Here is a 25,403-nt window from a genome sequence, read left to right as displayed (position 1 = left end):
TTTGAGACAGGGTCTCACTCTGTTGCTCAGGCTAGTGTGCAGTGGTGCAGTCACAGCTCACTGCAGCCTCGGCCTGCCGGGGGCTCAAATGATCCTCCCCCTCAGCCTCCCAGGTAGCTAGGACTACAAGTGTGCACCACCACACCTGGCTAGATTTTTTTTTTTTTTGTATTTTTTGTAGAGAAGAGTTTTCCTATGTTGCCCAGACTGGTCTTGAACTCCTGGGCTTAAATACTCCACCTGCCTTGGCCTCCCAAAGTGCTGGGATTACAGTCATGAGCCACTGTGCCTGGCTCAGAATTTTGCAATTAGAACCACTACATAAAATCAAGTTTCCTAAATCCATACCAGATGATGTCCAGGCACTGTGTTTCACACACCTTGCCTTAGATCGACAAGAAATTACACTTTGAAGTACACTAGTGGCAAGAATCTGAGTCTTCTTCTCGAAGAGGAGTCAGAAAGCAATGGTGTAAATTTTTGGCTTCTTTCAGTGCTTTGGGTACTTGCTTTACTGTACACATATGAATGAGCCTACTGTTTACCCAAAGCCCAGACCATTTGAAGTTATGAATGGGGAGAAGTCACATAAAACTAGAGAACTATCACTCAGTGTTTTCATGGACCCACTTCCTTAACACAAGGTACTATGATTTTGGCAGACATCATAAGCTAGATGTTGCCATTTGACCAATCTAACAATCTACCTATGATCCTACCCCGATTTTTTATTACCTTTTTAGGTAAATGTCAAATGAAATAGGACGGTGTAGGGCATATAATTTAAACATAAAATGTTTCCCTTCGATGACAGATTTTGCTCATGGTAGCCAACAGGATAGGTATAGACCTTTGGATGCCATACTGACTCTTTCATAGTTTGGCCTAATCTATGTTTCAGCCTTGCTTTCCATTTCCCCAAAACCACCCTAGGCTGTAGCTACTGAGAATAACGTACGGGACTCTGAATATTCCATTCCTATGTGTTGGTACATGCTCTACCCTCTTCTGCTAAGTTCTTCCTCTTCCCCCCTCAATCCAGTAAGACCCCATTGACTCTCTAGTGCTTTATTAAACCAAGATCCAGCTGGGTTAGTCTAATTTTTCCGTGTGATTCAAGGAGTTTTAATGTCTCTGATTTATCACCTGTGTATTGTATATCATTGTTTTTTCCTCATCTAATCTCTCAGGACAGACTGTAAAGGCTAGAATTATGATGAATCACCTTTGTATCCTAGATGTCTAGTATAGTACCTGTATGTAACTAAGTCTGCAGAAATAAATGTTGAAGAATAAATAACCATTTCTAGTGCATTAATATCTGTCACTTATAAAGCACTTATACGTTCTTGGTATACAACTGACTGAATACTGCAGGGGGACAGAAATGTAAGTTTAAAAAGCAGAATAATAAGATGAAAATGTTACTGATAAGAATGATGGATATTTCTCAGTTTTAAATATGGACAATGTCCTCTTTATGTGGCTATACAGATGATACCCCTGAAATTTAAATTACTTTTTAGGAGATGGAGTTGAAGGGAGTATGTGAGACCTGCTTACTTTTGTAAGCAAGCTATTCTCCAACTCTGTTTGGAATCTTTGGGATTGTCACAGACCAGGAAACGAGGAAATTTTTGACATCCTATTTGTTTCTCTCTTTGGTCCATTGCTAAGGAGGGATGATAAACTGTCACAGAATTGCCATCCCTGTCCAAATTATTTTTCCTTTGGGTCTCTATGAAGATGAATAAAACATTTTCTAAAAAGATTGAAGCAAGTTAGCTTTCAGCTTTATCAAATACAGTTTCTCTGACAAAGTTTCATCTGTCTTCTGATGGATTACTGGTACCAACTAGTAGCATCAGCTCATCTGTAAGCTTGGGGAGCTCACACCAGGAAAGACACAAAACCAACAACCAAACAAACAGAAAAACGGATTTTCTGTGATTCATTAAAATGTTTTCATTGTAAGTTTTGATCTTCACTGAGTGTGGAATTCTCTTAGGAAGTAAAGATGAGCTGCTTTATTGTCTGGCAAAACATCTGTTTGATTTTGCCACTGAGTAGCCCCTAAAGAGAATACAGTATTTACAAACAAGGCTTCTGGCATGTTCTCCTATACTTCCCTGTCCTCTCACAGTTCCAAACATCTCTTAAAATAGCTTTGCAAGTGCCTTCCCAACATTCCCCAGGAGGACATCACATTCCCAGTCTAAGTGACAGTGGTCTGGGAGCACATTCTATCACCTAATTGTGAATTTCTCTGGACTATGAAATGCTCAGTGTCTCAGAAAACACCAGTTCCTCAACTCACCACCAATTGCTTCTCCTCTCCACTTTCCCCTGATAAAAAAACAAAGCAAAAAAGACAACCAAAAAAAAAAAAAAGGCATTTCATTTTGAAAACATTTGTGGCAAAGCTGATTACATTTATGGTTATCAAGACTTTAGGATGAAGTAATCTGCTATTTGGAAGAAAAACACTTTGACAGAATTAGGAGAGATGACATCAAAATACAGCTTTCTAATTTGTCTTTTTTTCTTACTCTAAAGACATTGCACAGACAATTTTTGCAAATTTGGCACTCAACGTGACAACAATTTCCTAATGACCTTATGAATTGGGGAAGCAAAAGAAAGAAGCAGATTTTGATGTCGTTTTATAAAAGAGTTCATCCATCATACTTTCTTCAGCTTTTGAAGTTGTCATACATCTCCAGGGAACAAACTCATTGTGTAATTAGTTTTCAATTATTCTCAATCATGTAAAGTTGCAAGATTAAGTTGATATATTTTTATGAGCATCAACATTATTTTTAAAAAATACATTACTCCAAGTAGATACTGCAATGATTAATGAAAACCCTAATCATTTACAGGCAATTCAGTAGGAAAAATGACTAGATTATATTTCCAGAATATCTGGAAAGCAAGAAAGTAGATGCTTTCAAGATTAGAGTAACTCATTGAACCAGGACTGATTCTCAGCAGGGACCCAAAGAACAATACAATGGCCAACACATGTTCTGATAGGTTGGCGTCATTTCATACCTGTCATTAAAGTTTTGACAGTCGCTCATGTTTGAATCCAGCCTTTCCAACAAAATCTTACCACTAAATTGTTAAGATCTCTTTGTAAAACATCAGGGAAACAGAAGAGAAGAGGTGAAAAACAGAATCAAAAGTCCCACACAAACCAGAAAGAATAACAAAGAGTTTTTATAGCCTCATATCTTTCTTAGAAGGAATAAAAGTCTAAGATTGAAAATAATCATGTAGAACCTTCCATAGACGTATTCATTGTAGGGTGATGAAACTGATAATGGGTTGTCAAGGTGTTCAGACTCAAAATCTTGTTTCTATCACCTCTGATCACTGTCACCCACATAATAAGCTACGACTGTTTTTACCCTTAGTAAGTCTCCTCACTATAAAATAAAGGCATCAGACTAGATGATGTTGGACACCCCACTAAATCTTTAAATTCATGAAGGTGAAGATATTAAGGGTAAACTAACAATGACACAACTGTCTCCAAACTGAATATACTTATCCACTACTTTGTACTGCCTGAAACTGTAGTACCCTTTGGGAGACACTGGAGGCTGAAGACAGGGAAAGATGCCAAAACCTTCTCTTTCTTAGCTCCCTAGAAGGTGGTAAAGACAAGTGGAAGATCCCCACTGCTAGGGAGCTTAGGTCCACTGTAACTGTTAAGGCGGAAGTAGTGCTATGAGGAGGGAACGCTAAGCCCTACGTAAGAGAGCAGATGAAAGTGGGCATCTAAGTGTAGTACTTCTCCTTCCTCTTTTGAGTAAGGCTAAGGCTATTGCATGGCAAATTATCCAGAATGTTACTTAGTTTCATGAGGTATATTATTCTTCATCTTTGTTCATTTATCTTTTACATTGGGTCAAGTAAAAAGAGGAAACTGTACTAAATCCATCCCTAATATGGAAAAAAATATACTGTTTAAATCATATGCAATGTTTAGCTGGCTAAAATTTCTTTTAACATATATAATATGCATAAACAAAAAAGTCTGGTCTCTTTAAAAGTTCATGTGTTTCAGATTAATTAGATTCAGCTTAAACAAAATAATATTACTATATACCTATAAGCATGGCCTAGAGGAAATTTTGCTCAGGCTTAGATAAAATATTGGTTTTGAAAGTGGAAACATTTATCAGAAAGGAAGTTTTATTTTCAAAGAAAAATTTTACCTAGAAAGAGTTTCTTTGAGCTATTTCAGAAAAGAATAACTTGGTATTATGAAACCAACAGAAGAAGCAGATTGGGGTAGTAGGAAACTTGGAACTCTTAGCAGACTACTAGCATAAAGTATCATTAAATAAACATTTATTGAGCTCTGCTATGTGCCAAGAATAGAGGCAGGCATCAAATTAAATGCTGAGAAGAAGGAGGGGGAAGGAGGAGGAGAAAGGAAGAGGAGAAGGAAGGTGAAGAGGGGGAGGAGGAGAAAGGGGAGAAGAAAGGGGAGGAGGAGGAAAGGAGGGAATACAAGTCGCATCCTTATGGAGCAGGTTTCTTTTAATGAAACCGGAGAACATCAAAAGAATTTTGTTGTATAAAGGAGTTGAATATAAGGTATGAGTGTAAGAAAAAGAGTAGGTCCATGTGAAGAGGTTAAATTGTCAAGTTAAATAAGTGGGTTCCATTAGCTTCCGTGTGTAAAGCCGCTGTCTAAATAGCTGGAGGGACTAGACCAATATTCAAACAGTATCAATTTCCTAAAGGCAGAGGATAGAGAAAACACCTCAGAGGAGTACTAAATAACCTCTTAGGACTTCCCTTACTTCTCAAATAGGAACAAGAATACTCTGTCTGCTATTGGTAAAACAAAAAAGATTTATGGTGTTTCATTTTAAGGTTATTTAGGGGTGAGTATGGTCTTGTATAAAATGGTCTTTCAACTAGGTTTTCAGTTTTTTAACTTAGCTTCGTCATGGCCATGGCTGCTGAAGATTGGAAGATGATGTGAGAAAGAGAAGTAGAAAGTAAACAGCCCTGTGATACTTTTTCCTCTCCTCTTCTTGAATTTACACACTCAGAGAAATGGAAGACTTGTCCAAACTTGGTAAACAAACCACTTAAATCTTTCAACAGAGAGAAGTGAAAGATTTTTGTTGTCTGAATTTAAAAAATCATGTAAAAGGTATAATCACAGGAAAGTAAAGACAGTTAAATAAAAACTACAAGATGCTAAGAAACAATGCTCTTTTCTAAGTTCTGAAATAGGGATATGGTGGGTAAAAGGAAGATGAAAAAAAGAATTAAAATATTCAGAGCAAGAGTTCTGTGACCAGTTTTAGAAAGTTCTAGAGCTTAAGAATATGGAAATGTAAGATTAGAGAAAATACAGAACAAGAATAAAATAATGGCAAAAAGAAAAAATATTTCTCTAATGCCTGGCTAAAATTTATCTTCAAGAAGCACGGCAAAACATTTACTGATTTAATGAAAATCCCAGAGAAAAATGAATGCAATGGACTGTCATTCAGTGCTAAAAAGAAGGGAACTATCAAGCCGTGAAAAGACATGGAGGAACCTGAAATGATTTGAATTTATACACCAGGTGAAAGAAAGTTGTTACTAAGTGAAAGAAGTCATTCTAAAAAACTACATACTGTATGATTTCCATTACATGACAGTCCGTAAAGGCAAACTATAGTGACAGTAAAAAAATCAGTGGTTGTCAGGAGTTAAGGTAAAGAGGGTACTAGATGGAAGGGGCACAGAGGCTTTTTAGGGCAGTGGAAATACTTCGTATGATGCTACATGCATACAGTGGCATCTACACACCATTATACACTTGTCCAAAGTGTATAATTTCATTATACACTTTACTTGACCCTATGTAAAAGATAAATGAACAAAGATGAAGAATAATATACCTCATGAAACTAAGTAACATTCTTTCTGGATAATTTGCCATGCAATAGCCTTAGCCTTACTCAAAAGGGGAAGGAGAAGTACTACACTTAGGATATCCCTTAGGACATCAGGGAATGCAAAACACCAAGCAGGAACCCTAATGTAAACTATGGGCTCTGGTGATACTGATGTGTCAATGTAGTTCATCAATTGAAACAAATGTATCACTCTGGTGGGGGAGGTTGATAGTGGAAGGGAGTAGGTGTGTGTGGGGCCAAAAGGTTTGTGGAAACAGTTCTTCTCAATTTTGCTGTGAAATTAAAACTGGCCTAATAAATAAAGTCTATTAAAAAAACTATTGCAGCAAGAAAAAAGTTCTTTCAATAATTATATATAGTAACAGAAAAAAAGCTAATTGAATTTTAGATAACTGACCTCAGTATCAAATTTCATTTTCACATGTATTAGAAAAGTAAAGTAAGAACACTCAGGAATTTGGGAGAAATAATAATTTTAAAATGTAGTGAAATGTTTACTGCAAGTGAAATGAGTAAGTCACACTAATATAATTAAAATATGCAAACCAAACAGGAATGACCTTTAGCAAGTCTGACCAATATTTGGTGCAGGGATTTCAATGATCTGGATTTCCAAGTCTTAGGGGATAAACTGAATGAATTTAGAGTCACCAGCAATTATTTCTGAAAGTGCATCTCAGACACCAAGAGATGCCAAAATATAGGAACGGAGCAATAGCTATTAAAGGAGAAGAGAGCAAGGCTGCCAATAATTGCCAATACTCTAGATCCCATGTCTACTCAAATAACGGAATTAAACCGGACCAGATAATGTAACAAACCTTACGCACTAAGATAAACTACAGAGAGGCAAGAGCAATTGTAGCTGAGGAATGGAAGTGGAAAAAAAAAAAAAAAGATCCAAGAGGAATGGACCACGGGAACTTGCACTGTGATGAAGAAGCTAGAATAAGCTGGTGAATAGCAAAGGGGAGTCATTTGACAATCTTGTTTTTTTCCATGAAAACGACCCCTGCGGTTCAAACTGAACATTTCAATGATAGGAAAATCTCATTTTATTTGGTTTGAATATGAAAACTTGCTAAAAAATAAAGATGGCCGCCTTTCTTTCCTAATGCTAGATGATAAATTTATTTGAGTTTTCAGTAAATTCTTACAGAGATAGAAGCCAAGGTATCTCCTTATAAATGAGAGAAATTTAAAGAGGAATGCTAAGGATGTGAATTTCCTGGAGAATGTGTTATGTAACTAACAAACTGCGAGGGAGAGGAGTAATTATCACTTTAATTAATTAGGGCCCTGTTACAGCTCCCCTGTGAAAGATAATCCGTGATTAAAAGTGTCAGTGTGTAAAAATATTGATGGATATTGAAATGTAAGAGTGTAAAATTTCAATTAATTGTGAAAAAGAAATTAGCTGGTATTATCATTTACCAATAGACAGTCAGGATTTCCAGAAGATATGGGGGCATGCAAATAAATGGTTAGTTAACAATGGACATGTAAACAGGAACAGAATTATTCCAAGCAGGTTTATCCCTTAGGACATCTAGCCTCTTTGGCCTTTTGTTTGTGCATCTGCAATGCAGAAGTTAAGGTTAAGTAATGGCAATTGTTTTGCAGAGGAAGGAAATAGATATAACAGTATGAAATAGAAGGAGATCAAATAATGACATTTTACTGATACTTAATGTTCTCCTAATCAACAGAAATGTTGCAACATATATATGTTATATAAACATCAATAAATATTGTATGCCTTGGAAATTTCATACCTGAAAGCCTTGCTGAGACTTTTTCCACCTCTGTGCCTAGAAAGAGCTCCCAGGGAACTACGAAGGCTCAAGCACTTTTAAATTCAAATTATGCTAAGCCAGGAGGTTAGTTGCCAGGAGACAGATTCTAAACTTCACCTAAGACTGATTCCTTTACCATGAAGTCTCTTTTCATGACTTCATTTTCTGAACACTGACTAGAAGTGAGACTTGCTTCTATTTCTTTTTCTTCTCTCTCTCTTTTTCCTTAGCCTTATCAGAATTAGATGCCAAATAATATAGTGAGACATCCTCTGAAAGAACTGCTTGTGGTATAGTAAACCAAAACAAAAAACATTAAAAACTGATCCTTGACCTTAGATGTGGAAATAATGCTGAGCCACATACTCACTCTTAGACCTGGAATAAGTTGTTTAGTGTCAACAAGCCAAGGTTTCAAGATTTAGAAAGAAAAAGGAATAAATTTACCACATCGGGTGGGCATGAGGTATAGAAACAATACATGTAAAGAAATGGCATAGGTTCTAAAATTTGGTAAACACTCAAAAACAGCAGCTGTCATTTCGTGGGTTTTGTTGCCATTATTATTGTCACAGAAGAGTATCTCACCCCAAATTCTGAAATTTCCCCTGATAAGGATATAACTAGTCATGGAAAATATCCAGTCAGGCTTATTTTAAAATAAAGCAAAACTGAGATTGCTTGTTTACTGTTGAATGATACCCAGTTCCCAGAGAGAATAGAAATTAAACCTATATCAACTACCCTTCCTCCTGCCTTCAGTACCTCCATCCAGCATAGCACAAAGAAAAATAAAGTCTTTATTATTTAGGCTTACATGTGAAGACATAACTGCCTACTCCACTGATAAAATCTGATAGAAAAGTAATTTTGAGGATAAAGCAAGAAAACAGTGGGCATATCTGGGAAACATGCTTTGGCCCTGGGGCTGCTCTTTATCTTCTCCCTAAAATGAAACCAAATGCCCTGATGCTCTCCAAAGAACACAATTAAGTAGAATTTTCTTATCACTTTCTATTTTCATGCTGGTTATGGTAGAAGCTCTTCCCTTTGTAACAGTGCCAAGGAAGGCAGAGTATTAGAAAATCTTCATCGTGTTCAACAATGTAAAACTGGTTGTGAAATGTATTTTTTTCCTCTACCAATCAAATTATTATGTGCTTATCTTTTATAGAAAGGAAGAAAAATTAGGCTTCAGGTAATTATTTAGCTCACGATCACATTCCTCCTAAAGAGTTCCTTGGTAGTTAATTAAATAAGAAATAAGAAGCTTGTTTTCCAACATGATTCTGCCTTGTTTATTGGCTTGGCATGAATGAGGAGGTGAAGAACAGCTTATTTGCTTTATTCAAACAGAAGAATCATCAGCATGACTAAGGGTGAACAATAACATCAAGAAAAGTCATTATAACTTTCTTATTCCTAGAGGAGGTATCATACCCGCCTGTTACTTGGGATCATCAGAATGCAACAACATTTTGCAACAATGACAGTGAAATGTATCAGCATTAACATTTAAGACAATTCTCTCACTTTCTCTAACTCCTCCACTAGAGTTGGGAGAGAAGAAGAGGAAGAAGTCCAGGTGCTTGATCCAGCTACGTTAGTAATAAGAATCTACACAGAACACCAGATAGAAGAATGCAGAGAGGAGCTCTGGAATCATGAAGATATATATGATCTGTGAAGATATTAAACGAATGAAAGGAATTTAAGAAGGAAAAAAATAAAACAACAAATAGAAAAGAAATCAAGTACTTATTTCTTAAGTAGCCGAGACTGATTTAACTCCAAGGACATATTGTATGCAAATGGGACTGTGTCCCATCTAAACACACAGGTATCTAGGTTTCCTCTACATTGAAAGATGTGCTTCTTAATCTATAGCTGTCTTCCTGAACTGTTATTCATTGTTCACACTAGAATTTGCCTAACAAATCAAAAAGTCTCCGGCTACAACAAAGCTCTCTGTCCGGGCCCTAACGGAAAATACATATAGTACTATTGGCAGCAACATTTTGAGTTGTACATCCTATCTTCTTTCCTCCTTGATGCCTTTTATGTTCCAGTTCATCAATCTGTTATTTAAAATGTAGTCCTGTGATTTCCCACCTCAGTATCATGGAAGGGGCTTGTTAAAAATCTAGATTCCTGTCCCTAATTCCCAGCCTGACTCAATATCTTTACAAGAGGAATAAAGTGTCTCAGATACTCAACCTGTGAATTAATCTCTTTTAAATGACTTCTTAGAAGATAGTAGTTATTTAAGTAATTCAGAATCTTATCATTTAAAGCACTATACCTGGTGACTATGAATATTGACTTTTGAAAAAGTGGGCCCAGTTCTGCCAAGAGGTCAATATTCAAGGATATTTAGGATTCTCAGCCTCAGAAAAGAGAGGTCCTGCTTTTCTGAGCCCAATAAATACAGATAGCTTCAAAAGACTGCCTTGCTACCACAGTTTTTGTTATGTATTTTGCACTAATCTTAAACATGTAGATCCTCAGTTTTATTGTTGCTGTTACTCATTGTCCGTGTGCTGGAAATTTGAACTTAACATAGCCCTCAGCCTCTGAAGTTGCCTACAGTTTCTTTGATACAATAAAATGGAGGGGTACTGTGGGTATCTATGTGGTTGCACACTATGCAATAAAATAGTAAAATTATTTTGAAAATAGAAAGTGATTTTAAAAATTCCACTTAATTGTGTTATTTGGAAACATCAGGGCATTTGGTTTCGTTTTAAAGAGAAGACAGAAATACAAATGTAGAGTGTATATTGCCATCATTTATAAAATATGGCCTCTATTCTCACCTCATCTGTATCCCTAACAAGTTCTAGCTGTTACTCTACTACCAGCACCAGATAAAACCATCCAAGTTGCCTAGCATTTTTATAAGTTAACTCCTTTGTAAATAATTTGTTTTTTAAAATAAAAACACCCATGGCTTCACCTTCCAAAACATGTTGCTATGAATAATAAGGGCTAAAAATGTCATTATTATTATATTGATTAGGTATATAAAAAGAACAGGAATATACTGAGCACCTAGTGGGCACCAGATGGTGCACATGGCTGTGAGAGATTAAATGAGATAGAGGATGCCAAATATTCATTAACTTCATCATATTATATCATATCTTTTCATGAGTATTATTATTAGTTTGAGGAATGGCTAGAGTATAAGTGTGAAGCTTATCATTGCCTGTTAGTATTATAATAATAATAAATTCCACGAAGAGGAGGAAGAGGAGGAGGAGAATAAAGGGGAAATAAATATATTGGCTAGTATTTATTTAGCATGTACACTGTACCAGTCATTACACTAAGCTATGTGCATGGATTCTTTCCTTGTGCAGTTGGAGGATGAAGAAATGCCTGTGAGAAAGATGGCTGGCAAAACAGCTCTATGAGCTATGGAAGCTCTCACATGGGTTTGATCTCAGGGTTTATCCTAGACTGTTGAGAAACACTGAAGAATTTTAAACAGGAGAACGACATGTTCAGATTTGCATTTTAGAAAGGTCACTCTGGCAATGTGAGGAGTAGCTTGTACTAGAGAAAGACTGGAGAGTGGGAGACCGGTTAGAAGCACATGGCTCTGGTGATAGTTCATGTGAGAGGTGCGAAAGGTCTGAAAAGATGCCTGGATGGAAAGAGGGGGATGGATTCCAGGGAAGCCTCTGAGGGAACAGATTTAACCTGGGGTCTGATCAGAGGGCAGCAGTGGAATTTGGAATGAGAAAGAAAGAAGATATGTTTATAGCATATCAACCTCACTTCTAGTTTGCCATGTATTTAGGGATTAATAAACATGTGCAGCTTGATATTATTATTCACACAATCATGTAAGTAAGAGTAAAACGTCTACGTTTCTCACCTAACGAATATCTCCACTCTTTCTTTCTCACGCGTGTGTGTATGTGTGTATGTATATGTATATATGTATATATATTTTTTTCTTGCTGGATATATATATATATAATTCATGTGTGTGTATGTGTGTATATATATGTATATATGTGTATATATGTGTATATATATACACACATACACACACATGCATTTTTTACATATATATATATATTCAGCAAGAAAAATGTTTCCATTCTAAAGATAGAAGACTTCCATTTAGAAGTCTTAAAGACTTAAATGTGCAGAATATTCTATCAGACTATCCTCCCAGGGATATCTCGGTGGCATCTCTTTTTCTTCCATAAGAACATTTTCATAACAATGTTAAACCTGTAAGGGTATAAATATCCTTCCCACCCCTTTGCCATAACTGTATACATAGTAAACAACATTTGACATGCCCAGACAACAAATGTATTCTACTAATCTCTTTGCTTAAAAACATATTAATTCAAAGTCCTTCTTGCTTAGGTCCAGTTGAATTTTTGTTTGAAATTGAAATTCTCCCTAAGCTTTAAAACGGATGTCCTTGTCCTATCCAATCCAATGTGCTTCCAGTTATTGAACACCAGAGGGCATCATTCAGTGAAAGCTTGGATTTGGGAGGGAAGAGGGGAGAGAGGGGGGGCAGAGAGAGAGGGAGGGGGCATGGGGGAAGACAGAAAAAAAGAGAGACAGAAGGAATTCCATTACTAATGAAAGAAAATGAGAAAACTGAGTTTTTAGTGTTTACCCTTATCTACCATGAAACATTACCATGGTAACAGCACCAGTTAAGATGATTGTATATTTAGGTCATAGTATAAAAGAAGGAGCTAGAACATGTGAAGAAAAAAAAAAGAGAAATAAATAAAGTAAGACAAAGATATATAAAGAGTGGAAAGAGGCAAACCAACTGGAACCTACCTCATTCTTTGCTAATAGCAGTTTACAAAGTAACATTATGCTTTTCAAAGCACATGTGGATAATAAATACTAATTAAAAGTAAATGGGGCCATTGAAATTCAGAATCTTAAGTGCCAACAATCTTGTAGAAAAAGAGAACTCATTTAGCATGAAAAAATGGAGAGACAACTAGACTGGGATTGGGATGTGAGTGTTCTTATGCAGTTCTTGGTTAGCTGTGTCACCTTGAAAAAGTCTCTTGATCTGCTTCCTATCATGAACTCAGCTGAATGATATCAAAATTATCTTTTATTGCTATGCATCAGACAAAAGAACTTCTGTTTAACAATGTCTTAGTATTGCTGAGAGGTGAAAATGGCATCTGCCAAAATTTTGGTGCCCTTGTTTACCTCTGCCAGAGGCAATCAGTGACTAAACAAGACAAGCACGTGCCAACTAAGAACCTACTCAGCACTGCATCTTCTTTGCTTAAGGTTTGGAGGATCTAACAAAAACATGCAAAGTTGTATTAACAGATGGGGAGAACATCATTGAACTTCTGACTGCCATGGTTTTGTTTTCCCCAAACACAGGGAAAACAAGTGCCACAACTATTTATAGCGAACCGATTGACACACTATAAGAACTAAGACAGTGGAGTCCAACAAGCTTGTGTTTGAATCCAGGGGCTGCAACTTACTAGCTGTATGATCTCGGGTCATTACCAGACCCCTCTGAATGCTGATTTCTTCCTGTAGAAAATAACATCTACTACATAGGATTGTTGCAATGATAAAATGAGAAAATTGATTGCTGTATTAACTCATTCAAAAGAGATTTAATATGTTTCTTAGGTATGCCTGGCTGTATTTTAAGCAGTGAGGCTAAAGCAACTGACAAAACAGAAAATATCATATGGGAAGATGCTTAGAATAATGCCAAGGACTTAGAATACACTCAGCAAAAATACCTGCCTAAGGAAAGGTGACTTGCATCTCTTTCCCCACATACCACCTCCACCACATAGGCCAGGTGAGCTGTGGGATATGCAATCAGTATACTTATGCCATTTATCTTAAATGAGAGAAGTCCTGATGCCTGCTCAATGAACCAAAGGTGGACAGAGTGGGTACAGGAAGCAAAAGCCAGTTGTTAGTAGTCACAAGGTGGACATTGGTGGCTTTCGATACATAGGAGTCTATTGGGAACTATGCCACGGAGAGTCCATGTCATAAAATCTCAAGCAAGTCAAATATAAGTTTAAATAAAGAAAACCAATTCTTCAAGAGAACTGTGTGGCAAAATGTTTCTGTCAGTCCCTGTCCTATTGAGTAAAGTGGGAAAAGTTTAAGACAGGATTGAGAATGGTGTCTGGGTGGTCTTGTGAAGATAATAGAAAGGGTTCGCTCACATGCATATTCTAAACAAAGGCTGACATCAGTGATGGAGGTTGAATCCAGCACGATTATTGATATACCTACAGATTCTTGTCCTCATTTTTCTCTCTCCCATTCCGTCTTCATTTCCCTTTTGTTCTAATTTCTTCTCTTCTCCCTCTTTTGTACTTGTTTTAACTTTACTCATTGTTGTGGGTCAGAGAGACATATGACTCCTAATTAGCCAGCCTAACTTCCATTGAAGACAGTGTCATTCATGCTTTTTGTGCCTTCCCTACCTGCCAGCAGTCTGGGACTGTTTTCTTTGGACCTCTGAAACCACCCATTCCTATTGGCCCTGGGGAATGGCTGCTCTGGAATTGGAATTGGAAAATTGTCCAGTAAAGACACATCTGGATGCTTGGCTATCTGGACTTTCTGGGCAATGAAGGGGATAGGGTCAAATTTAGAGCAATATGTGTTTTTTTTTGTTTGTTTTTTAACATGAAGACAACAGTCTCAGCCTCCCAAAATTGAAGGACCGTGGGAACTCACTCCAAAGGGACTTTTACCAGTATTTCACCTGCTAGTTCTTTCCACATCTGACTCTGAAGTTAGTTGAGAGCTGAAAACATGCTCTTTGGGTTCCCTTTTACTGGAACTATGACAGTATTCAAATCCACCTATTTGCTCACTCCAATTCGCCTCCAGGCACCCTCAAGCACCCTTCTACAAACAAACATGCCTCTTTATTTCATAGGAAAATAAAGCATCTTTCAGACAGTCTAGCCCTGGGAATTTGGAGTCCCAAAACTTTCCCCCATTCCCACCCCACCTCATTCACAGAGCTTTATTTTAAAATGGTAAACAGATTTGGCTGGAGTTCTCACCTCTTTTTAGGGTCAGGTTAAATTTTTTAAGTTTTAATTGGCGTTATTGTCTAGCCCAGGAAAGCAAATAGAGTCAATAGGAAGTTGCTTATCCATGGTATTGCTGCAACTGGAACACATTATTGATAATAGTAGTAACAATAATAATTCACCTGGCATTAATTTATTACTTCTGAGTCCTCAGCTGCCAAGCCTGCAAAGCTGGGACATTGTTGGCACAAAATTCTTCCATTCGTTTGACAAGTCTCAAAAGTCCACTTTCTGAACTGCAGCCGAATACAGTTCCCAGCTTAAAATTGTCTCTTGGCCAAGTCAATTGTTCTTACTTCTGTGATCATCAGTGCCTTTATTATTAGCTCCCCAACAATGGCACAGGTATGCCTGTTTGTGGCTTCTGTTTAAAAATACCATCATCTCTTTTTTTCTTATCAATGAAAATGCATATATTTCCTATCATATGGTTGCGCATATTTACCGATTGCTCACAAAGTGCAGTGCGCGGCCTTTGCCGCACAATCCCGAGTTCCTTACTCTGGAGTTTATTAAAAGCTTCATTTTGAGAGCCCTCTCATTGGGAGACGCCAGGATTGCCAGAAGGGAACAGAAGCGCTGGCGCATCCCAGCACCAGGCATCGAACTTCCCTGGGCAGCATGGAGAAAAGCTGCCGCCCGCCGGTGGGCTCCTGGCGGGGACGCCCAGCGGCGGGGCGGGGCGAGACGCGGGCGGCCTGCAGCGCTGCAGCCGCAGGAGCCCTCAGGGCTCCGCACAGCCCGGCCCGTTTTCCCCAGAGCCTCCCTCCCCTCGTGCCTAACCCCAATTCCAGTTTTCCTCAGGCCTTTCGGGTTGCCCTAGGGTTTCTCTCTGGAGTCTAGGCTGACTTCCCTCTCCACCCGCAGAGCCCTGCGTGGGCCATGGCCATGACCCTGGCGGTGGCTGCAGGAGTCCCGGGCTGTGGAGCAGGGGCTGCGCGCCGGACCGCTGGAGGGTGTGTGGCACAGCGTGGGGACTGGTCGCTGTGTGCTTGTGTCGCTGGCTGCGTGTACTAGGGGATGGGCAAATCACACGGCTGCCACATACCCACTGCCACCCAGCGCTAAGAAAAGAGCCGGAAAAGCAAAACAAACAAAAAAGAAAAGAAGACAGGGAAATGGAAAGTCGATGTGGGGGATTCCGGAGCTTGAGGAGTGGGAGGCGCCGCGCTCTTCTTGGCTCGCGGCGCCTGGGCTGGCAGACTTGGAGCCCTGGGTGGCCGCAGTCACAGACGTGCTGTGGCGGTGAACTGACTTAAAGACGCGGGAGGGCGGCCTGGGTGAAATGTCCACCGACAGTTCTGCTGGCTTTACGCGTTTACCTCCAATTCTCTGTTCTCCTCCAGCCTCTCTGCCCCTGGCGAACCTCCCTGCTGGTATTTCCGTACATGCAAGAGCCTTGGCATCATCGCCAGGGACTGGCGGGTCGGTGGCCTCTGCCTGGGACAATTCTGTGTCTCAGGGCAGCCTCGAGGACGGCAATGGGCAGGAAGATAGAGAAAGGGATGCGGATGCTGGAGGCGGATGGAGGCAAAGGGTGTGCCGCCGTGTGTGTCAATAATTCTGGGGAATTTTCACCTCTCCCAGACGAGTCTCTACTTACCCCGTGAGGGGCCCCAGGGGCGCCGGGCAGCGCGCACAGGTGGAATTTCTGCGCGTCTACCCGCACCAGGCATGGACCGCACCTGTCCGGGTCCGAGAGCTACAAGTTAGCGGCGATTGCCTGGGACCTCAGGTGCGGACTCCAAGGGACATTGCGGGCGGGGAGGGGTGCAGCGGTCCCCAGTCTACGACCCCGGGGACTGCCGGGGCGGTTCAGGACCCATTGTGAGTTAGGTGGCGAAGCCCAGGCACTGTCTGGTACCTCATGAGCTTCGGGCTGAGACCTTGTCCCCCAGCCACGGAGGACAGTCCAGCTCCTGCGGGGGGCTCAAATAGGGTGGGATTGCAGAATGTTTCCCTCTCCTTTGTCTTGGGACCCTTTCCCCCATTCTAATTGCTTCTCCTCCTTGGCCATGACCTGGAGATCGCAATGGGAAACCTCTCCAGCGCCCAAGGGCTGCTCCGAAAGCGGAGCCGGGGGACAGCTCGGAGCCCGGGCGAGCCGGGCCTCCATCCCACACGCACAGAAGACGCGGTCAGACCCCAGCAGGAAGGAACCCCAGGGGCGGAGGGACGAAGCTCTCCTTGTCTTGTCCATGGCTGCATCTGGAGTGGGTGGCGGGAGGGGGGTCAGCAACAGTAGAGGGAATGGGGGGCTGGAATAGGGAGCGACGCCGGGACAGCGCAGCTCCCAGGCTGCTTTCGCCACATTCGGCTGGACTCAGTGACCGTCGGAATCGTAGGGGTACCTCGCCTCGCGCTGTGCCTCGTTTGCCCCTTCCTTCCAGACCCGCCATCACTGCTCGCAACCCTCCAAGCCCCAGGATCCAAAGTTTCCGTTTGAGAATCTGCACGTGGGGAGGACCTCCCTCCAATTCCCCCAAACCCCGACCCCTGAGCCTCCGGTTTGGGGGGATATGAAGGGAGAGACCCCCTGGTGCCAGGGCCCTTGGAGTGGGTAAGCGGAGAGCTGCACAGCGCGGGGCCCTTACCTGTCGCTGGTTTCGCTCCAGTTCCCTCCCCGGCTGCGAGGTGGTGGAGGCTTGAAGGAGCGAGGAGTCCTTTGTGGGTTCAGGGCCGATCCGCCCGGGCTGGAGCTGCGCACCGCTTAGAGTCCGAGGCCAGCTGCCGGTTCTCTTTCTCCCTTGATCTTGCAAAAGAAAAGGAAAAGATTAGTTGATGCCGAGACACTGTAGGGGTGGGGCGGGAGAGGCGGGAGAGGCGGGAGAGAACCGACCCCAAGGCTCTGGCGAGAGCTGCGGGGCTGGCGCGCGCGCAGGCAGAGTCACACACCCCACACTCGTCTCAGCCACTTGGCTAGTCTGTGACCTGTTCGTGGTTTAGACTGGAGTTAAATTGACGCTGCCCCCGCCCTCCACGCCAAACGACTAAAGGAGAAGCAAACAAGACTTTCAAACCTGGCTTTCACGAAGAGCCTGGAGACCAAAATAGAATGGAGACCTGGATGCCTCGGCGAGCTGGGCTGGATTCATTTCTTCACCAAAGTGCTTGGGGAAGTAGGAATTAGTTTTAGGAGGCAACACCTATTCGGGTACCTCGGCGATTTCCTGGTGAAATCTGCGATTTCCAGGCTCTGGCCAACCCGCAGCCTGGAGTGTGTGAGTGTGTGTGTGTCTGTGTGTGTGTGTGCCCGCGCGCGCTCCCTAGGTCTTTGCACCCGGGCGCCTTTAGTACAGCAGGAGAGCGTGTCTGTATTCGTGCGTGTGTGTTCGATTAGCTGCAATGGGCGGACAATTTCTGGAGAGAACATTTACAATTTTCTTTCAGTATGACAGGATTAGTTGCTGTTGAAGGCGCTCCTCCAATGAAATCTTCTGTGCTCTCTGATTTGGCGGTTCTTCTGAGCAAATATGACAGCCTTTTCTCCAGGCTCTTTTTCGCTCCTCTCCATTTCCATCCCCAGAGCCCAGCTCTCCATCTGCAATTTCTACATCAGAACCACCCCCAACCCCGAGTCCCTTCCCTGCAAGTGTGTGAGTGCTACAAAGGTGACATGGCATATTGGGAAGAACGCAGTATTGCTTTTTGTTTGTCGGAGATACTTAAGCCCAGTTTTTCCAGGTGGGAAAATGTTAGACTAAATCCACTATGCTTTGTAAATATATAATTGTGCTGAACTATTCACAGATTGTTTATTTCTTTGGAGCTTTGACAAATGTATCCGAAGGAGAAGTAATTTTTTTCTCTTACTTTAAATATGAGCCAGTGACCATGTTTTCTTCAGCTAATGGGCAGTAGACTACAGAATATATCTATATCTATATCTATATCTATATCTATATATTCAGAATATGTATATATCCAGAATATATATATCTAGAATATATATATATATGTCCAGGATATATATATCCAGAATATATATATATATATGTCCAGGATATATATATCCAGAATATATATATATATATCCAGGATATATATATCCAGAATATATATATGTCCAGAATATATATATATCCAGAAAATATATATATATGTATATCTCCAGAATATATATATGTTTGATGCTTCAGGGAATTTGTGATCTCACTGAAAAAAAATTTAGGATGCAAACTTTCTGTGTTCAGACCTGCCTTTGATGTTTATTTCTTTATTTTAATGAGAAATTTCTGCCAATAATTGTATCTATTATTTTTAGATACTAACCTCATTTGATAAAAGTACAATGATAGGATTCTAAAGTGTAGCTGAGTCCAAAACTTGCTTTTGTAAAAGCATATGTGTATGTGAATATAACATCGATATATTATATATTACATAGGCTTTATTTTCTCTCATCCAACTTCAATCAAATAAAGAGCAAGAAGTGGAAACCTTAAATTGAATAGCCCAGAATTGGACACATCACTTTTTGGATCACAGGGATAGACAAAGAGCAAGTTAAAGATACATTGATATAATATAATATAGTCAATTAAATTCAGTTCAGTTCTTGACATCCAGGGTTTTGCTAGGTATTAAAGGCCATCCACAAGAGCAAAAACCACTGTCCCTGTGTTTTTATAAGCCTCTATTCCTATTGACAAGAAAAGACACTTCATATGAAACATCTATGTAACAGTTGACAATCCAATGATTAATTTTATAGCAATGTAAATTTATTGATAAATGGAAATGCTGTAGCTGAAAGTTTCTGCCCTTTTTGTTAACTCATAGCTATCACCAAGCAGGACCTGACACAAAGTTGATTTTGCTTGATTGAAGTCATCCTAAAATGCAGCATTACAATACTGTGTCTCTGCCTTCAACCTCCATACTTACATCCCACCATCACTGGGTGATTATAAGATACCTGTGAGAAAATCAAAACAGCCCTGCTAAGTCTTGTTCTCAGCCTCTCCCAGCATTTGTTCCACTACATTAAATATCTGATTTTGTCATCTCTCCTCTCTTAGACACTCTTTTCAGAATGAATTCACGTTTTCCTTTTTTACTCCATTATTTCTGTCTACTGAGCCTCCATAAACCCATGAAGCTGCTTGAGTCTTTTGGAACACACACAGACACACACCCATCAAAGCAAAAAAGTGAGGAGAAATAGATCCCTGGCCAGCAATAGACAGGAAAACCCAGTGATTTGTTACTTTTTTGTTCGTTTACATCATTAAGAACACTAAGCCCCCTTTTACTAATAAAGCTGCACATTCCAAAATGAGCAACAAAATAAATAACCAATGAAGGCAAATGAATATTTTTCTTAAACCTCAATAAAACAGAGTCTGTGGGTGACTGAAGTGCTATGTTTAATAGAAGTCAGTATACTTAAGGCCTTTTGGAGAGGAGTTGCACAGGGAAGCATCATTTTTAGCAAACGGTCATCAATTATGTCCATTTCCTTTTTCTAGGTCATCACTTAGAACACATCTTTATATAGACTTGTAACTCTGCCATTCACTGTGATTTTAGGGAAGTTGTTTAACTTTTCTTTGCCTCAGCTTCTTAAACCATAAAATGGGTATAGCATACATGTCGGGGTTGGTAGGAGGGATAATGGAAGTAATTCATGTGAAATTCTTAAAAGAGCATGTGACACATAGCAAATTGCTGTAAATATAACATTGTCGGTCAAGACTGAAAAATACAGTTTCTTGGGTCACACCTGTGACCTCTGAAACAGAGTATTAAGGAGTGATTCTTGACAATGCAAACCATAATGCTCATCACCATCATATAATTAACAAGATAAACATAATCCATCAGCATTCTGACCCCAGGGAACTTAATTCTTTTCTTCTTCTAGTTTCTGTTTCCATACAAGAAATGATCACGTGTATTCTGAGTGTTTTATTTTAATCTCTTAAGCCAGTTCATTTTCTGAGGAAAAAAAAGAATACTCCCCACCCAAGGAATATAGCATTTATATGATTAGTAACTCTTGGTGTGGAACATTTTCGTTTGTCTTTTTTTCGTGAGATGGAGTCTCACTCCGTCGCCCAGGCTGGAGTGCAGTAGCATGATCTTGGGCTCACTGCAACCTCTGACTCCCAGGTTCAAGCAATTCTACTGCCTCAGCCTCCCAAGTAGCTGGGATTACAGGCACCTGCCACTGCGCCCGGCTATTTATGTATTTTTTGTAGATATGGCGTTTCACCGTGTTGGCCAGGCTGGTCTCGAATTCCTGACCTCAAGTGATCAGACTGCCTCAGCCTCCGAAAGTGCTGGGATTACAGGCGTGAGCCACCGTGCCGGCTGGTGTGGAACATTTTCAAAACTGCTTTTTAATTACTTTGTAAAATGCATCTATGAGATTTTTTTTAATCTACATTCCTCTTTTCCACCTCAAGGAACTCTAATAAATTAGTAATTTCTACTTATTAAGCCAAACTTCATTACATATAACCTTCAGACACACACTGAAGAGCTCTCAATGCCTGTGAAGGGTGACTTTGAATCTTTGACAAGGCTTTTGTTTGAATAAGATTATAAATAAGGTCACCACTAACATGAGAAGAAGGGGAAGCACAGGTCTCATTCCTGGGAGTGTGGCGCATATTTAACATGCCACATTGATTTCACTGCAGCAATAATTAGGCTTCAATAATTAGATGCACAAATCAGCACTCTATCATCATAAGTGGATTAAGAGGGTGACAAGTTCAACTCCAGTGATTTCCCACCAGGTATGGCAGTCATAACATTTTTAAAATTTTTTTTCTATTTTCAAGGAACCAAGAAAATGAAGGTGAGGGCTTTGCCTATATTGGGAAAATCAGCCAAGAGCAGATCTTGCCTTGTCCTTCATCTTCTACTCACACAGACTGTTTAAGAGTTAAATCAGGGAAGCACCGTATTTATCAGCAGGAGCTTTGGAAAAGGTGGGCTGATTTATCTGATGGATGCCAAAGAAACCTTTCTTTTCCTTGACCTCAGTTTGAAATATAACAATCCTGGGTTAAAAGTAGATCTCCGCTAAATGACAATCACTACTTACAATGGGTTCTTCAATTGTCTCTTACTGTTTTGAAATCTTAATAATAGTTTCATAATACACACATTATTCTTCCTAGAATTATTTATTTTTTCCTACAGACCTTCCCAGAGAGTAATTTAAAAGCTTCTATTCTTTAGCTTAAAAAGATGATCTGTTTTTATTCTAGAAAATCCTGAGCTTTTCTTTTTCAGACCCTGCAATTGAAGTTTTCATATACAAATAGGACTGATTCTGAGGGATAATGTTTAGTGACAGTGTGACAAACAATGCTTTGTTATTTTTTTTCTTTTTCACGAAGTTTGGCATCACAGATGTTTTCAACTCTTTTCTCTCATAGCAGTGATAGTGTTACCCAATGCCTGAAAACATTTACTGCTGCTGAGTATAAAATATTTAAAATACAGGGCTCTTTTGCAGACAGGGACTATGAAGAAGGGAGAAAAAGCAGAGATGGGAGGGGCAGTGCACCACCCTGCAAAATGCTAAACAGCTGCAATGGTGATAAATCAGTGTTAAGAATACAGAAGGAAAAGGTCACATGGGATGCTTGTCTCCTTAGAGAAGCATTTAGTGTATGTGTGTTCCTCCTACCAGGAGGTAAGCTGAGCGCGCTTCAGAAGCGAACCTCTAAGACAGGGTGAACTTGAAAGTTTCAACAACTACCTCAGTGTATATTTTCACAAACAGCCTACATTTCCCCTTTTTACAGGCAAAGTTAAATGCTGGAATCTCAGATGAAGATAAGATTCTAGCAAATTCAAAGTGAAAGTCTTATGATACTCTTCTATATGCATGAGGTCTCAGATTATTTGAATCAGTAATCTTTGTGCAGGAAAGAGTCATCTAGGAATACTTAAAATCTTTTGAGTCTGTAGAGAAACCTGCGCTTACTCATGGGAATTCACATAATTGCTCAGATCATATAACATACCAATTTCTTAAGCCAACTAAAGGGAAAAGCTGGAAATGCTAACACATTCTAAAGAAATAAATCCTGGGTGCCATCACAACATTGGACCACTTCCTGATTAAATTTGACCTACCTCTATTTCTTGAGAGTGACTGGAATAATTGTGATGCAAAAGCTGCACATTGCTAAGTAAGACTTAACTGAGTGTGTCTGATACTGTAATATCACTTCATATAGATCTTTTCACTTTAAAAACACACTCCCCTAGCAGTGTGTCCAAGGCAGCATACTCTAAACCATTCTGTGATTTACTGTGCCTAAGACAAATCCTGTCTTTTCATTATTTAACCAGCAAAGTGATGGCGTGTTAGGCTTAAGGACCTCATTTACAAAATCTCATGGGCAATATTTCATAAATCCCTGCAGAAAGGAATGAGGCAAGGCCCTAGGCATAGATATTGTGTGTGTTCCATTCCTACAAGGCTTTTATTGGCAAATGTTTTTCTAGAAATTGAATTGGTTTTGAAAGGATGCCCAATAAGCATGTATTATTTGCAATCATTGAATGTCTTCAATAACAAGCACTCTAAATCTACCTTGAGAGGTCCAGAGGTGGCACAAGGTACTCCCCTTTTATTATGCCAGACTATGGAGTAGACAGTTTCTCTCACTTGATAGCAAATCCTGGACAAATTTCTTTCTTAAGCAAGTCTCACATAAACAAAATGCCTGTGCTTTGCTTTCCTTCTACTGTATTGTAAGTTTCAATGGGTCCTTGTGAGAATGCCAGATTGCATCTCTGAGAATTATGTTTCTCAGCAGCCCACCACAGACCAGACTTGTAGCATCAGGATTTGTTCAGCAAATATTTATATATCATTCAATATTCTCTTAGATATTAGGATTAAGTCTGCAAAAACAAGGAAGCTTTCCTGCCCTCTGGAAGCTAAGTTGGAGAGAACAAACAAAAATATATATATATTATTATTATTAGGCACCTCCAATAAAATCTGTGCTGTCATAACCCATGGGGGATTCAGTAAAGAGCCTTGACTGTTCATTAGGGAACTAATTCCAGAGGTAGATTATAGCTGAGTTACACTCTACCTAGAATTTGGAAGCTATGCTAAGTTAAATCTGTGGGTAAAATACTCTGGATGATGAAGCAATACATATAATATTTAAGGCAATCACCAGGAAATTACTGCTAAAACTGAAGACATCTATTAATGACCAACTAGCAAAACCTTGGGCCCATGCTTTATAATATCCAGAGTGGGAAAAAGTATCCAAAAATTATTGAATATTATGTCTCATTTCTGAAGTTAATTAATGGAGAAGCCTAAGAAAGGCAATAACACTCCCACACACTCTTTGTCCAGCGTGCTGTGTTCTAGGATGTACTTCCAATAGCCCAATTTCTCTGTAGCTATTTATTTATTTATTTTTTCTTTTTACTTTTGTGTTTTGGAAGCAATTAAGCTGACTGCAAACTTACTTAGCAATGTGTGTCTCTGGCACATGGTCACTTCTGTAATTTCTTGAGAAGAAAACTCTTGGCTGTGGCTGTTACAGCTTATTCTAATTACATAATGGCATTGGGATAGGGATAATGTAACTAAGAACTGGAATGCAGTTGCTGTTCACAGCATTGACCGAAAGGAATAAAAACCCATTTTGAGCTGTAGTATATACCTTCAGCTTGCAGAATAATAGTAGGCTTATCTCTGGGAATGTTCTCTCGGGTTTCTTTGCAGCATGCCCCAGAGCTGGTCCATAGTGATAAGTGAGAGAATGGGAAATGGGCAGGGATGCAAACTTTCAAGGTGAAAGTGGAAAAATAAGCCACCCAGTTTCTAAGAAGAGCTGTGCTGCATAGAAAGCCTCTATGCTATTATCTCTAAATTAGGGTCACCTGTGCAATACTAGGAGCAGTGAAGAAGATGGACAAATGGTAAGGTATAAATTATAGAATTGCTTTTAGGGCCAAAACTTTGGATAGATGGGATCATCTATCAAATAAAGAAAAGGAAACACCAGTGATTCCTTCATCTGTGGGGTAAGGATATACCTATATTATTTTCTGGTGTCATTTGAGGGAACAAGATTAACTCTTGCCTACAACTTTCCTTATCTCCAGATACATATTGCCTTATATTGTTCTAAGTAGATTCTCTCATCAGCTCCTGGTATGAAATATCATATCAAGGTACCCCTTGTCTTTATACAACTTTCAATGAAGAAAGATGAAAATTCTGCTCTAAAGCAAAGATTCCTGTTCTGCCTGAAGTCAAGTGCAGAGCTCCAGCAGTTGCTTAATTCCGGCTTCCAAAGCCAAGAGCAGTGGTATCTGTAACTATAAAAACTAGCTTCTCAAGCTCAAGACCATGAGTGTGTTCCGACAACGAGATGAGATAGACTGACTCCCTATAAGTCTATGCATTTATAGAAGAAACTCTGATTTTTCTTCTTGACCACCTAATTCAGAACCATTTTCTGATTCTAAGCCTTTTTGTCTTTAAATATTCTTTTTGGCTCAATTGCTACTCTGTTCTTATGCATCCCAACTACCAGCTGGAGATTTACCAAATAATCTTGACCTCA

At 39.8% G+C, this 25,403-nt stretch overlaps 1 protein-coding gene across 4 annotated transcripts in view; it reads right to left on the bottom strand.

The window, feature by feature from the left end:
• The window catches only part of CHRM2 (cholinergic receptor muscarinic 2), a 151,020-nt gene extending 132,689 nt beyond the window's left edge, over nucleotides 1-18,331 (bottom strand). For 2 of the 4 annotated variants that reach the window (XM_019030319.4, XM_004046280.5), the window contains exons 1-2: nucleotides 17,853-18,331; nucleotides 17,427-17,584 (exon numbers count right to left, since the gene is read on the bottom strand). The gene's annotated coding sequence lies outside the window, so the exon portion shown is untranslated. Of the gene's footprint in view, nucleotides 1-17,426; nucleotides 17,585-17,671; nucleotides 17,785-17,852 lie in introns of those variants that run through there. The other 2 variants (XM_019030316.4, XM_004046282.5) reach the window with 1 other exon arrangement.
• Nucleotides 18,332-25,403: the final 7,072 nt, after the last annotated feature.

This window comes from Gorilla gorilla, chromosome 6 (genome assembly GCF_029281585.2).
Source record: "Gorilla gorilla gorilla isolate KB3781 chromosome 6, NHGRI_mGorGor1-v2.1_pri, whole genome shotgun sequence".
NCBI lineage: Eukaryota > Metazoa > Chordata > Mammalia > Primates > Hominidae > Gorilla > Gorilla gorilla.
The sequence above is the reverse complement of the archived record's forward strand: the minus strand, read 5'-3'. Positions and strand labels throughout refer to the sequence as shown.